This window comes from Engystomops pustulosus, chromosome 6 (assembly GCF_040894005.1).
Source record: "Engystomops pustulosus chromosome 6, aEngPut4.maternal, whole genome shotgun sequence".
Classification (NCBI taxonomy): domain Eukaryota; kingdom Metazoa; phylum Chordata; class Amphibia; order Anura; family Leptodactylidae; genus Engystomops; species Engystomops pustulosus.
The window spans coordinates 14,843,965-14,856,140 of NC_092416.1; positions in this window are offsets into that span (position 1 = coordinate 14,843,965).

A 12,176-nucleotide genomic window follows, 5' to 3' on the forward strand; every position below is an offset into this window, starting at 1 on the left:
TAATAGTACATCACAGCTCAGCTTCCGCTGCATGGAGAGGGCTCACAGGTTGAGCCCTCTCCATGCAAGGTGGGTGTTTGCTGTATATTGCAGGTAACACCCACTAGTAACACCTGCGGTCAGTACTGACAATGATCTTGGGTTTTAACCATAAAAATGCCCCAAGCAAAGTTGCCAGAGGCATTTAAATTTTTGTGTCGCATGAGCGCCACCATATTCGATTCGATCACCGACCCCTGTGAGGTCATCTGGGGCAGTGATTAGTTACTATGACAGCTTTGGGTCATACAAAGACCCAAGGCTGTTTTATTTTAACACATTCATTACAATGTGCAATTTGTGGTATGGCAGTATATGATAGGGTCAATCAGAAAATCAAGGGTTAAAGTACCCTAGGGGGTCTGAAAAACAATTAAAAAATAATAAAAAAGTTCAAAAAGTTAAGTTAAAAAAACCCTAAAAATTCCAATCACCCCTTTTCCTAGAACCTATAAATAAATAGTAAAAATCAGTAAATATGTTAGGTATCACCACATCGCGAAATGTCCAATCTATCAAAATATATTAAGAATTAACCCTGCATTTAACCCCGTAATGGAAAATAGCACCCAAAGTCAAAAATGCTTCATTTCTAAATTTTGTAAAACATAAAAAAATCTTTAAAAAGTAATCAAAAGGCCACACAGAGATAAAATGGTAGCATTGAAAATGACATCAAAAGTCGCAAAAAATGACACCACCCATAGCTGACGTTTAAAGAGGTTATTAGCGCCAGAATTTGGCAAAATGAAGAATTTTTTTTTTAAAGGAGTTTTTAATTTTTGAAAATTTATGAAAACATTATAAAACCTATAAATATAAATTTGGTATCCCCGTGATCACACGCTATCCCAAAGAATAAAGGAAACTTGTCATTTGGGGAGCAGAATGAAATCTGTAAAATGCAAGTTGACAAGAAATTGGTGCAGATTAGAGATGAGCGAGCACTAAAATGCTTGAGTGCTCGTTATTCGAGATGAACTTTTCCTGATGCTCGAGTGCTCGTCTCGAAAACCGAGCCCCATTGAAGTCAATGGGAGACTCGAGCATTTTTCAAAGGGACCATGGTTCGGGAATAAAATGTGTTATTTAATTGAAAAAGAATGTCTTCTCATAAGTTAGCAGATGTATGCAAACATCTGCAATCTATTCTTCACTGTTCTGCACGTATATTATCTCCCGACAAGTTAGCAGATGTGAAGAACAGTGAAGAATAGAATAAAAACAGTGAACACAGGATCATTTAAGTGAATAACACAGTGAAAAACACAGTTAAGAATAGATTACAGATGTTCTGCACATCTGCTTACTTGTCGGGAGATACGCTGTCCCGGGATCCGCTCCTCTTCTTCCACTGAAGTCTCCCCAATCTCTCTGCCCTTCCCGATGTCTCCATTCTGGCTCCCCGATGTCTCTGTCCTGGCTCCCCGATGTCTCTGTCCTGGCTCCCCGATGTCTCTGTCCTGGCTCCCCGATGTCTCCCTTCTGGCTCCCTGATGTCTCCATTCTGGCTCCCCGATGTCTCAGTTCTGGCTCCCCGATGTCTCTGTTCTGGCTCCCCGATGTCTATGTTCTGGCTCCCTGATTTCTATGTTCTGGCTCCCCGATGTCTATGTCCTGGCTCCCCGATGTCTCCGTTCTGGCTCCCCGATGTCTATGTACTGGCTCCCCAATGTATATGTACAGGCTCCCCGATGTCTATGTCCTGGCTCCCCAATGTCTCCGTTCTGGCTCCCCGATGTCTATGTTCTGGCTCCCCGATGTCTATGTCCTGGCTCCCTGATGTCTCCGTTCTGGCTCCCCGATGTCTATGTCCTGGCTCCCCGATGTTTATATCCTGGCTCCCCGATGTCTCTGTACTGGCTCACCGATGTCTATGTTCTGGCTCAACGATGTCTATGTTCTGGATCCCTGATGTCTCTGTACTGGCTCCCCAATGTCTCCGTTCTGGCTCCCCGATGTCTATGTTCTGGCTCCCCAATGTCTCCGTTCTGGCTCCCCGGTGTCTCCGTTCTAGCTCCCCGGTCTCTCCGTTCTGGCTCCCCGATGTCTATGTTCTGGCTCCCCGATGTCTCCATTCTGGCTCCCCGATGTCTATGTTCTGGCTCCCCGATGTCTCCGTTCTGGCTCCCCGATGTCTCCGTTCTGGCTCCCCGATGTATATGTCCTGGCTTCCCGATGTCTATGTTCTGGTTCCCCGATGTCTCCGTTCTGGCTCCCCGATGTCTATGTTCTGGCTCCCAGATGTCTCCGTTCTGGCTCCCCGATGTCTATGTTCTGGCTCCCCGATGTCTCCGTTCTGGCTCCCCGATGTCTCTGTCCTGGCTCCCGATGTCTATGTCCTGGCTCCCCGATGTCTATGTTCTGGCTCCCCGATGTCTCCGTTCTGGCTCCACGATGTCTCCGTTCTGGCTCCCCGATGTCTATGTCCTGGCTCCCCGATGTCTATGTCCTGGCTCCCCGATGTCTCTGTCCTGGCTCCCCGATGTCTATGTCCTGGCTCCCCGATGTCTATGTTCTGGCTCACCGATGTCTATGTCCTGGATCAACGACAGGGCCGGATTAAGGGTGGTGGGGGCCCCTGGGCGCAAACTGGTGGGGGCCCTTCCAACAATGTTTTTGGAAGTATATAGCCTGCCAGCCTTCTGTAGTATATAGCCTGCCATCCCTCTGTAGTATATAGCCTGCCAGACCCTGTAGTATATAGCCTGCCAGACCCTGTAGTATATAGCCTGCAGCCCCCTGTAGTATATAGCTTGACAGCCCCCTGTAGTATACAGCCACAAGCCCCCTGTAGTATATAGCCTGACAGCTCCCTGTAGTATACAGCCTGCCAGACCCTGTAGTTTATATCCTGCAGCCCCCTGTAGTGTACAGCCACCAGCCCCCTGTAGTATACAGCCACCAGCCCCCTGTAGTGTATGGCCTGCCAGCCCCTGTAGTATACAGCCACAAGCCCCCTGTAGAATTTAGCTGCCAGTCCCCTGTAGAAAATGGCCACAAAATAATAAACTTCATACTTACCCTCACCTTCCCTTCCAGTGATCCCATGATGCTGCAGGCTCTTCCTCGCTCTTCAGGCAGCCGCCGGCCACTGAAGACACAGTTGCCATCGCTGGGGGACATCGCCGATGCACTGTTTTGGCAGCAGCATGTAGTGATCGGATGCTGACAGCGTGACATCATCACTCGCCGCCGGCGTCCCATCACAACCTGCTGCCGACAAAACAGTGCATCAGTGAACTCCGCCAGTGATGGCAGCTGTGTCTCACTGACACAGTTGACATCCTAGACCCCTACGTGTGATGGGGGCGGCCACAGGCCGCTGTGCATTGCACACAGAGACAGTCCGCTGAGTCGCTGACTGTCGGAAACTGGTGGGGGCCCCTTAAAAAGTGAAAGTGGTGGGGGCCCCGGGGCTAGAGCCCCAGGAGCCCCTCCTTTAATCCGGCCCTGATCAACGATGTCTATGTTCTGGCTCCCCGATGTCTCTGTTCTGGCTCCCCGATGTCTCTGTCCTGGCTCCCCGATGTCTATGTCCTGGCTCCCCGATGTCTATGTTCTGGCTCCCCGATGTCTATGTTCTGGCTCCCCGATGTCTATGTTCTGGCTCCCCGATGTCTCCGTTCTGGCTCCCCGATGTCTCCGTTCTGGCTCCCCGATGTCTATGTCATGGCTCCCCGATGTCTATGTCCTTGATCCCCGATGTCTACGTCCTGGCTCCCCGATGTCTACGTCCTGGCTCCCCGATGTCTACGTCCTGGCTCCCCGGTGTCTATGTCCTGGCTCCCCGGTGTCTATGTTCTGGCTCCCTGGAATCTATGTCCTGGCTCCCCGGTGTCTCTGTCCTGCTCACCGTGTTCTTCAATGTGTTCTTCACACATATATATTGTTCTTCACATGCTATTTTGTTCACACCATTGCGCGTGTATCTCCCGACAAGTAAGCAGATGTGCCGAACATCTGTAATCTACTCTTCACTGTGTTTTTCACTGTGTTTTTCACTTAAATGATTCTGTTTTCACTGTGTTCACTGTTTTTATTCTATTCTTCACTGTTCTTCACTGTGCTTTTTTTAATTAAATGCTCGATCTCGAGCAGGGGTATTACTCGTCCGAGCAACGAGCCGTATTGAGTACCTTAATACTCGAACGAGCATCAAGCTCGGACGAGTATACTCGCTCATCTCTAGTGCAGATATATTTTTTCACCAATTTCTTTGCATTTGTAATTTTTTTTTCCAGCTTTCCAGTACACAGCATGGAATATTATATTTTTAAATATGTGAACAGGCAAGAATTAACAAAAAAATTAATGTAATAAATGATATCTTTGTGCCCTTGCTAAGGAGACCGGTAGTTTATTCCTGAGAAAGTTGGTATTACTGTTACAAATAAAGTCTATTATGTTTTATTATAGATGGAAGAAAAAGTTTGGCTGTGCAGAGGCAATGCATGCCCCCATCTGTATGTAATTTCATGCCGAGTATAGGAGAAGCAATATTCTCTGTAATGAGGGGCTCTGCATGCTGTGACACTGACCTCTGTACTCCACCGGAGAGTGAATGTAAGTCCTCTGTTGCCTTCTTTACATATCTTTACATATTTTTCCTCCATAACTACTATAGAATAATTTATTACAAATATAATTTTCAATTTATTCCAGTTTTCCTGCTGCCTCTTCCACTCTGTCCTCTAGTCCTCCCTGATAGTTATAGTTTCTATGCCTGCAGCTCAGAGTTCCAAACCATTGCGGATTTGGTGGGACAGCCCTGGTTATTTTTCCCGTTTTTTGTCCGGGAGATATATGAAAATAATTGTGACTCCTAGAGGTCCCAAGCCGTTTCTTGGACTCAATGGGAGTCATTTACTAAGGGCCCGATTCGCGTTTTCCCGCCGTGTTACCCGAATATTGCCGATTTGCGCTGATTTTTTCTGAATTGCCCTGGGCGCATTGGCGCCGGCATGCACTCGACGGAAATCGGGGGTATGGCTGAACGAAAACCCGACGGATTCGGAAAAACTGACGCATAAAAAAAAAAAAAGTGTCGCTGGACACGCACTTACCTTCAATGGATCGTGAACTCCGGCGGACCTCGACAGACTTCAGCGCAGCAGTGACACCTGATGGACGTCGGAGGAACTGCCTTAGTGAATCGCCGGGAGACCCAAATCCACCACAGAGAACGCGCCGCTGGATTGTGAATGGACCGGGTAAGTAAATCTGCCCCAACATGTAACCCATGCTGTGCTAAAACAAAGAAAAAAGGAAGATTGATTCAGTAATGTCAGCCGTTCCTGGCCATAAAATGGCCGTAGATGGAGTCTATGGATAATTTCCCTGCCAGGACGTTAATCTTTGTTGGTCTGCATAGATGTTTAAATATATTTCAAAGGTGGAGTAAGAAGATAAAATTATGAGGTAATTCACAGAACCAATGTAATGTCAGGGTTAGATGGAGGAAGGACAGACAAAACAGAACAGGACACGGCTCACCGATGGCAGACGATCTGTCATGAAGAGATCCCTCTCCCACAGCCCCAGGAACAAATTGGCATATGAGGGAGCACATGCTGTCCCCATAGCTGTTCCCTGGAGCTGCAGGAAGAAGGATACCTTAAAAGTGAAAAAGTTGTGAGACAACACAAACTCCAGCAGGATACATGCAAAGTTTTCCAGATCGCTATCCACATTTGACATCCCTAGAAAAAACTGTACAGCACCTAGGCCATCTGAGTGTCTAATGCTGGTATAAAGCGATTCAACATCGCAGGTGGCCAGTAACATATCATCGGCCACATTGATGTCTTCCAATTTAAGTAGTAAATCTGCTGAATTGTGTAGGTATGATGGCAATACCTCAACCATTGGTCTTACAAAGGAGTCAATGTACTTACATACATTATCAGTCAGGTTACCCCGCCCAGATATTATGGGCCTCCCAGGAGGATTGGACAAATTCTTGTGAATTTTGGGTAATAAATAAAGGGTACCCATAGCGCATCCATAACCCTCTTAGTGATAATGCCCGCATCAAAAGCTTTGTTCAGAATCCGATGTAGATCCTTGCTGAAGGAGGACAATGGGTTGTATGTCAATTTTTTATAACAGGATGAATCTCTTAATTGCTGATTGACCTCCTTTTCATAGAGATTTTTTGGCCATACAACCACATTGTCCCCCTTATCTGCCGGTTTGTACAGGACATCTTTTAGACCCTTCAAGAAAGTCAAACTTTGTCTTTCACTAGTAGTTAGATTGTCTTGTTTGATTTTGAACGACATCTGTTCAAATTCAGTTGATACTGTTTTAACAAAAAGGTCCACAGCCGGACATACTGCAAATGATAGATAACGTTTAGATCGGGGTGATATAAAACAACCATAAAAATGGTCCCTCCTAAGTCAAAGTGGGGACACAAAATAGGACAAATAGACAAATAGACCAGACCAGTACACAACAGAGATGGCATATAAGGAACAAAATCATAGATACAAAGGGATAGTCACAAGACAAGAGCCAGCATTGAATAACCAGAAGTAAAGAAAATAAAGTAACTCTCACAAAGACAATAGAGCAAGTTAAGAGAACTTTAAATCAATAAGGGGCAAACAGAACATAGGATCTTAGTGCTACCAGGAGATCTGCCTCAGGTGATAGGAACAGAATTCTGTAAGCCACAGAATGCTAACTGTTGCTGATCCAGAGCCATGCTGGAGGAGATGGGTATGGTGAATTAAATCAACAGCTAAATGTCTTTCTTCTTGCTCCTCTTCCATAAAGAGAAGATTTGTGCGGTGTATGACTGATTGTTGTCCTATGGACAGACTCTCCCACCTCAGCTGTAGGTCTCTGCAGTTCATCCAGGGGGATCATAGGCCTCTTGGTTGCATCTCTGATTAGTCTTCTCCTTGTGTGAGATGAAAGTTTAGAGGGACATCCAGGTCCTGGTAGATTTTTGGTGGTCTAAAACTTCTTCCATTACAATATTATGGCTTGCACATGGCTCCTTGGGTTGGGAATCGTTTTGTATCCAAATCGGGCTTTAAACTTCTGCACAAAAGTATCATGGAAATGCCTACTGTGTTCCTTCATGATGAAGAAGCATGAGACTATCATCATTAGTCATTCAGGATGACATTGGATCATTTAGAGATCAGAGAATAAACTTCTGGAGGGAGAATATTGCAGTAAGTGGCAAAAAAATATTGCACCCCCCACTTTTCAGTTTTATTATTTTTTATAAAAATTTGATCCACTTCACAATTAATGCAGATCACAGAAGGCAATAGAAGTCCATGGGTCCGCAAATATGAACTAACAGGTCAGGTTGTTTTTTTTTCCACAGACAAGGCTGAGAAGCCAAGAGTTATTATTTTCAGAAAAATTTTTACCTTAAAGGAGCATTTAAATGTAATTAAATTCATTGGTCATCTGTAAATATTTCTTCAATTGGATGTTATTAAAAAAAATGTTTCTGTGTGAATATAATTTCTCATAAATGTAGCCATGTTGTCCCTTAGAAACGAGATAGCTTGCTCGGATACGACCCCCTCACATTTTGGCAGCGGTGGCCAGACATGAGCTATTGAGTCCTGCCTGACCTCCTGGCTTCAGTGATCATTACCATAGGACGGCTGTGGGACCTGCAGTAACTCCCAGACATTTCATATACAAAAACTGTTTGTTTCTTTGTGCAATCCCTCCAGCAGAGGTGGCCGTATCCAAGGACACAGTATTGTTTCTAAGGGACCATATCACTACATTTATGAGAAATTATATTCACACATGAATATTTATTTTAATGACATCTAATTGAAGAAATGGCAGATTAATTAATATGGATGTGAATGCCCAGACGAGAATACCCCTTTAAGTGTTTGCAATGGATGCAGAAAAAAATAGAAGCAAAACAAAGACAAAATTCAACGGATATGCAACGGAAATGGGGGACATACACCAATGTAAAACAGCTCTTACTAATATCCATGAGGGATAAAGGTGTCTTTTCATTCAAACGCCATATAAACACCATGTAAGCTCCATACCCACCTTGTATGGAGAGGGCTTAGCCGGTAAACCCCGCTCCTTACAGCGGCAGCCAACATGTGACATACTATTACGTCACACGTTAGTGAGGAGGTAGGGAAGTATGAGACCTCGGAGCTCATCCATGATGCGTCCTTGGACAGCCAAAAGAAAGCCAGCACCACCAATATCAGTCTATTCTGATAAAGTTGATAACAAATGAGGAAGCGGAAGATTTCCAGGATTCTTTCCAACTCCCAAACCCAACAGATGTGATAGATAGTGGGATTCAATGACTGCCACAAGTAGATTCACACTGTATATACTCATATCTCATCATAGGACTTGTAGGAAATTTATGAATAATATATATAAAGCTTCAGTACACGTTCACATGATCTCTAGGGTTGTCCTGTATTTATAGTCAGTTGTTTTTATCTTTATGCATAATAGCACCAGGGACGGGGCTTCTACTACTGCACTTGTTCTCTTCTTTCTGCGTTGCCAAGAATCAATGGGGCAGATTTCCTTACCCAGCCCATTCGCGATCCAGCTGCGCGTTCTCTGCGCTGGATTCGGGTCTGCGCTGAAATGCATCTGAACGCGCTGGAATACACCGAGCTGGACCAGGTGAAGGTAAGCGCTTCCCAAGAGACACATTTTCGGTTTTTAAATGCGGCAGTTTTTCCGAATACATCGGGTTTTCGTTCGGCCACGCCGCCCGATTTCCGTCGTGCGCATGCCAGCGCCGATGCGCCACAATCCGATCGCGTGCGCCAAAATCCCGGGGCAATTCAGGTACAATATTCGGGTAACACGTCAGGAAAACGCGAATCGGGCCCTTAGTAAATGACCCCCAATATCTCCCATAGAAATAAGGCAGATGTGGAGGAGCCCAACTCCCTGTGTATTGCATGGAGGTGTCAGTCCATGGAGGAGATGACATCCACTGAAATGTTGCATGAATAAAGCTAATCGTCCTCTTCTTCTTCTTCTTCTTTTTCTCTTGTGTAGTTCGGAATATTGTAAACATGATTACCCCGAATGGTCTGGTCTGTCCGTCCTGCTCTTCTCTTTATTCATGTCAGTCACCAAACACTGAAAACTGCTTAGGAGCGGAGACCATGTGTTTTTCCCTTGAACTAAATGAAGGTACCCAAACATTTCATTAAATGACATGAATTTTGGTTATTATATGTTTTTTTTTAGTTAGAGATAGATAGTATTTATATTAATGAAAGAAAAAGTTCTGGTGTCAATGTAATAATGTATAAGGATTCTGGGGATTTTCTCAATGGGGCAGATTTACTTACCCGGTCCATTCGCGATCCAGCGGCGCGTTCTCTGCGGTGGATTCGGGTCCGGCCGGGATTTATTAAGGCAGTTCCTCCGACATCCACCAGGTGGCGCTGCTGTGGTGAAGAGCATCGGAACGCACTGGAATACACTGAGCCGGGCTGAGTGAAGGTAAGTGCAATTTTCGCAACACATTTTTTTTTTTTTTAATGCGGCTGTTTTTCCGAATCCGTCGGGTTTTCGTTCGGCCAGGCCCGCAATCCAATCGCATGCGCCAAAATCCTGGGGCAATTCAGGGAAAATTGGCGCAAATCGGAAATATTCGGGTAACACGTCGGGAAACCGCAAATCGGGCCCTTATTAAATGACCCCCAATGTGTTTGTGAATATCTGCTTCCTGCAGAAGTATAGCACATGGGCAACCTGTCATCAGAAATTGACCTAATAAACCACTACCAGTATATTGTTAAGCAACTGAACACCTTCCAGATCATGTTTCTTTCATGACCCAGGGTGGTGGCATCATAAGGAAAATTAACTTTGAAGTGAGATTACCCATCACCCTAAAGCTGATTTTCTGGATGATGTCACCACAAAAGTCTGTGAAAGAAACAAAAGCTAGAAGGTGTCACTGTGCTTGACAATATGCTGGTAGTGGTTTAATAGGCCAATTGCTGATGACAGGTTCCCTTTAATAGATATTATACAGCAGTCCCCTCATCTATTGAAGTATAATACAGCAGCCCTTCATTAAAGTCATTATTTTTTAATGTCGTTTTTTTGGAGAGAGGAGAATATTCCTGTTATGTGGCATCTGCAAAGTTGATTGATGAGGAAAATATATTAGTCATGCGGCTATTTGTAAGGGGGGCAAAAGACTCATTTTACTAACTTCACATACAGCCAAATATTAGGAATATTCTCCTCTTTAACCCCACCCCCCTGCAGATATTTGCATGGTTGGGAATATTCTCTTTTATACCCTTACATATACCCACATGACAGGCTGGTGGGGGAAAGAGAGAATATTTGTAGTCTGTAAATCTGGAGAATACAGAATGGCAGAAATATACTACATACCACCATGGCTCATAGAGAGTAACCAGGGTGCACGTGGACCCCATCACCCCCTTCCCCTTAGGATAAAAAGTAAAAATCAACACAGACATTTAATCACTCACTCATTCATTCACTACATACATATACACATACAGTAAATACAGAACATGCATGCAATGTACACACATATATACACACAGATACAGTATATACACAAAATAAACATACTACCCTGTTTCCCCTAAAATAGGACATCCCCTGAAAATAAGACCTAGTGCAATTTTGTTAAATCTTATAATATAAGGCCTCCCCTGAAAATAAGGCCTAGTGGCAGACATTGCCATCTCCCCCCAAGCCGTACATTAGTATTAGTAGATCTTTTAAATGCTGCAATAGGTTGTGACATGGGTGAAGAATTTGCGGAATAAAATCACTGACCGTTGCAGGACAAATTCGCTACAAGCAGCTACATGGACATGAAGTGCTCATTTAAGGAAAGTGCCATTGCTAAACATGAGAGATTGGGGCCAAATATTCCTATCGTTCAGAGTTTGGAGAGTTATAAGGATGTTTGAGAAGTAGATTTTTTTGTTCACCAATAAATGTAAATTCTTGTTCATGGAAAAATAAGACATCCCCTGAAAATAAGACCTAGTGCTTCTTTACAAGCAAAAATTAATATTTGTCTTATTTTCGGGGAAACAGGGTTTAAACAAATACATTATATAAATACAAACAGTGTATGTACTCTCTATATACGCACATACAGCATATAAACATCATAAACATACAAGTACAGCATATACACACTGTATAAGCATACAATATACACACAGTATACACAATTTAGAAACACACAAATACACACACATACAGTCTATGCACTCATTTACACGTACATGCATTACATATACTCATATACCGACACGCACAGGAGGATCACATGGAGGAAGTAGACTCCTGGTCCTGCTCTCCCCTCCCCCACCTATATTCTCAGAGCAGATGGGTCAGTCTGATGTTCTGCACTGTGCAGGATGTGCAAAGCTGTGTTACTTGTGAATTACTGCATCATCCATGTTTTAGTTGGTGGTAGGTCACTTACACTACACACCACACATGACTCTACCTGCTGCAGATCATCTGCCTTGTATGCTGACTCAGCTTCTTTACAGAGAATCATCTCAACTCCCTGTCCAGCCAATTGTCTACATTGCTCTCTTGGGTTCACCAGCCGGATGGAAGTAAGGTGGGTGGCACTAAAGGAATTTGTGGGGGGAGCTACTAGGGCCGGGACATTAAAAGGAAGATAGCACTGGCCATAATGTATTTAAAGTCACCAGCAGTAGTTGGGATGCCAATACTGTTGAGCAGTAAGGGGTCATATTTCTGCTACCTGAGGTCAGATATTCATCTCGCCCCAAGGCTCATGTAGCCCGGTTCACAACCAAACTCAATGCAAACTGTATAACCAGACAATTAGTGGTTACTTGCCCTTTGATGTCCCTGCAAACTAGGGTTTTGCCTGCAGATAAATCTTAAGGGTAAGGGAGAACCTACTATCTGTAAGCTTCTTGCTGAAATTTTCCCTGGAAGTTGCTCGTAGATGGAGCAGGCAGAGCAATATTGAAAGTCACTACCAAAGCTTAAAGGGGTTTGCCACTTTACCTCATGAATTTTGATATGTTTGTGTACCTCATCTCTCATCTTTTACCTCATCAGCCAGAAATTCCTGTCTATAAAATGACCGCAAATGA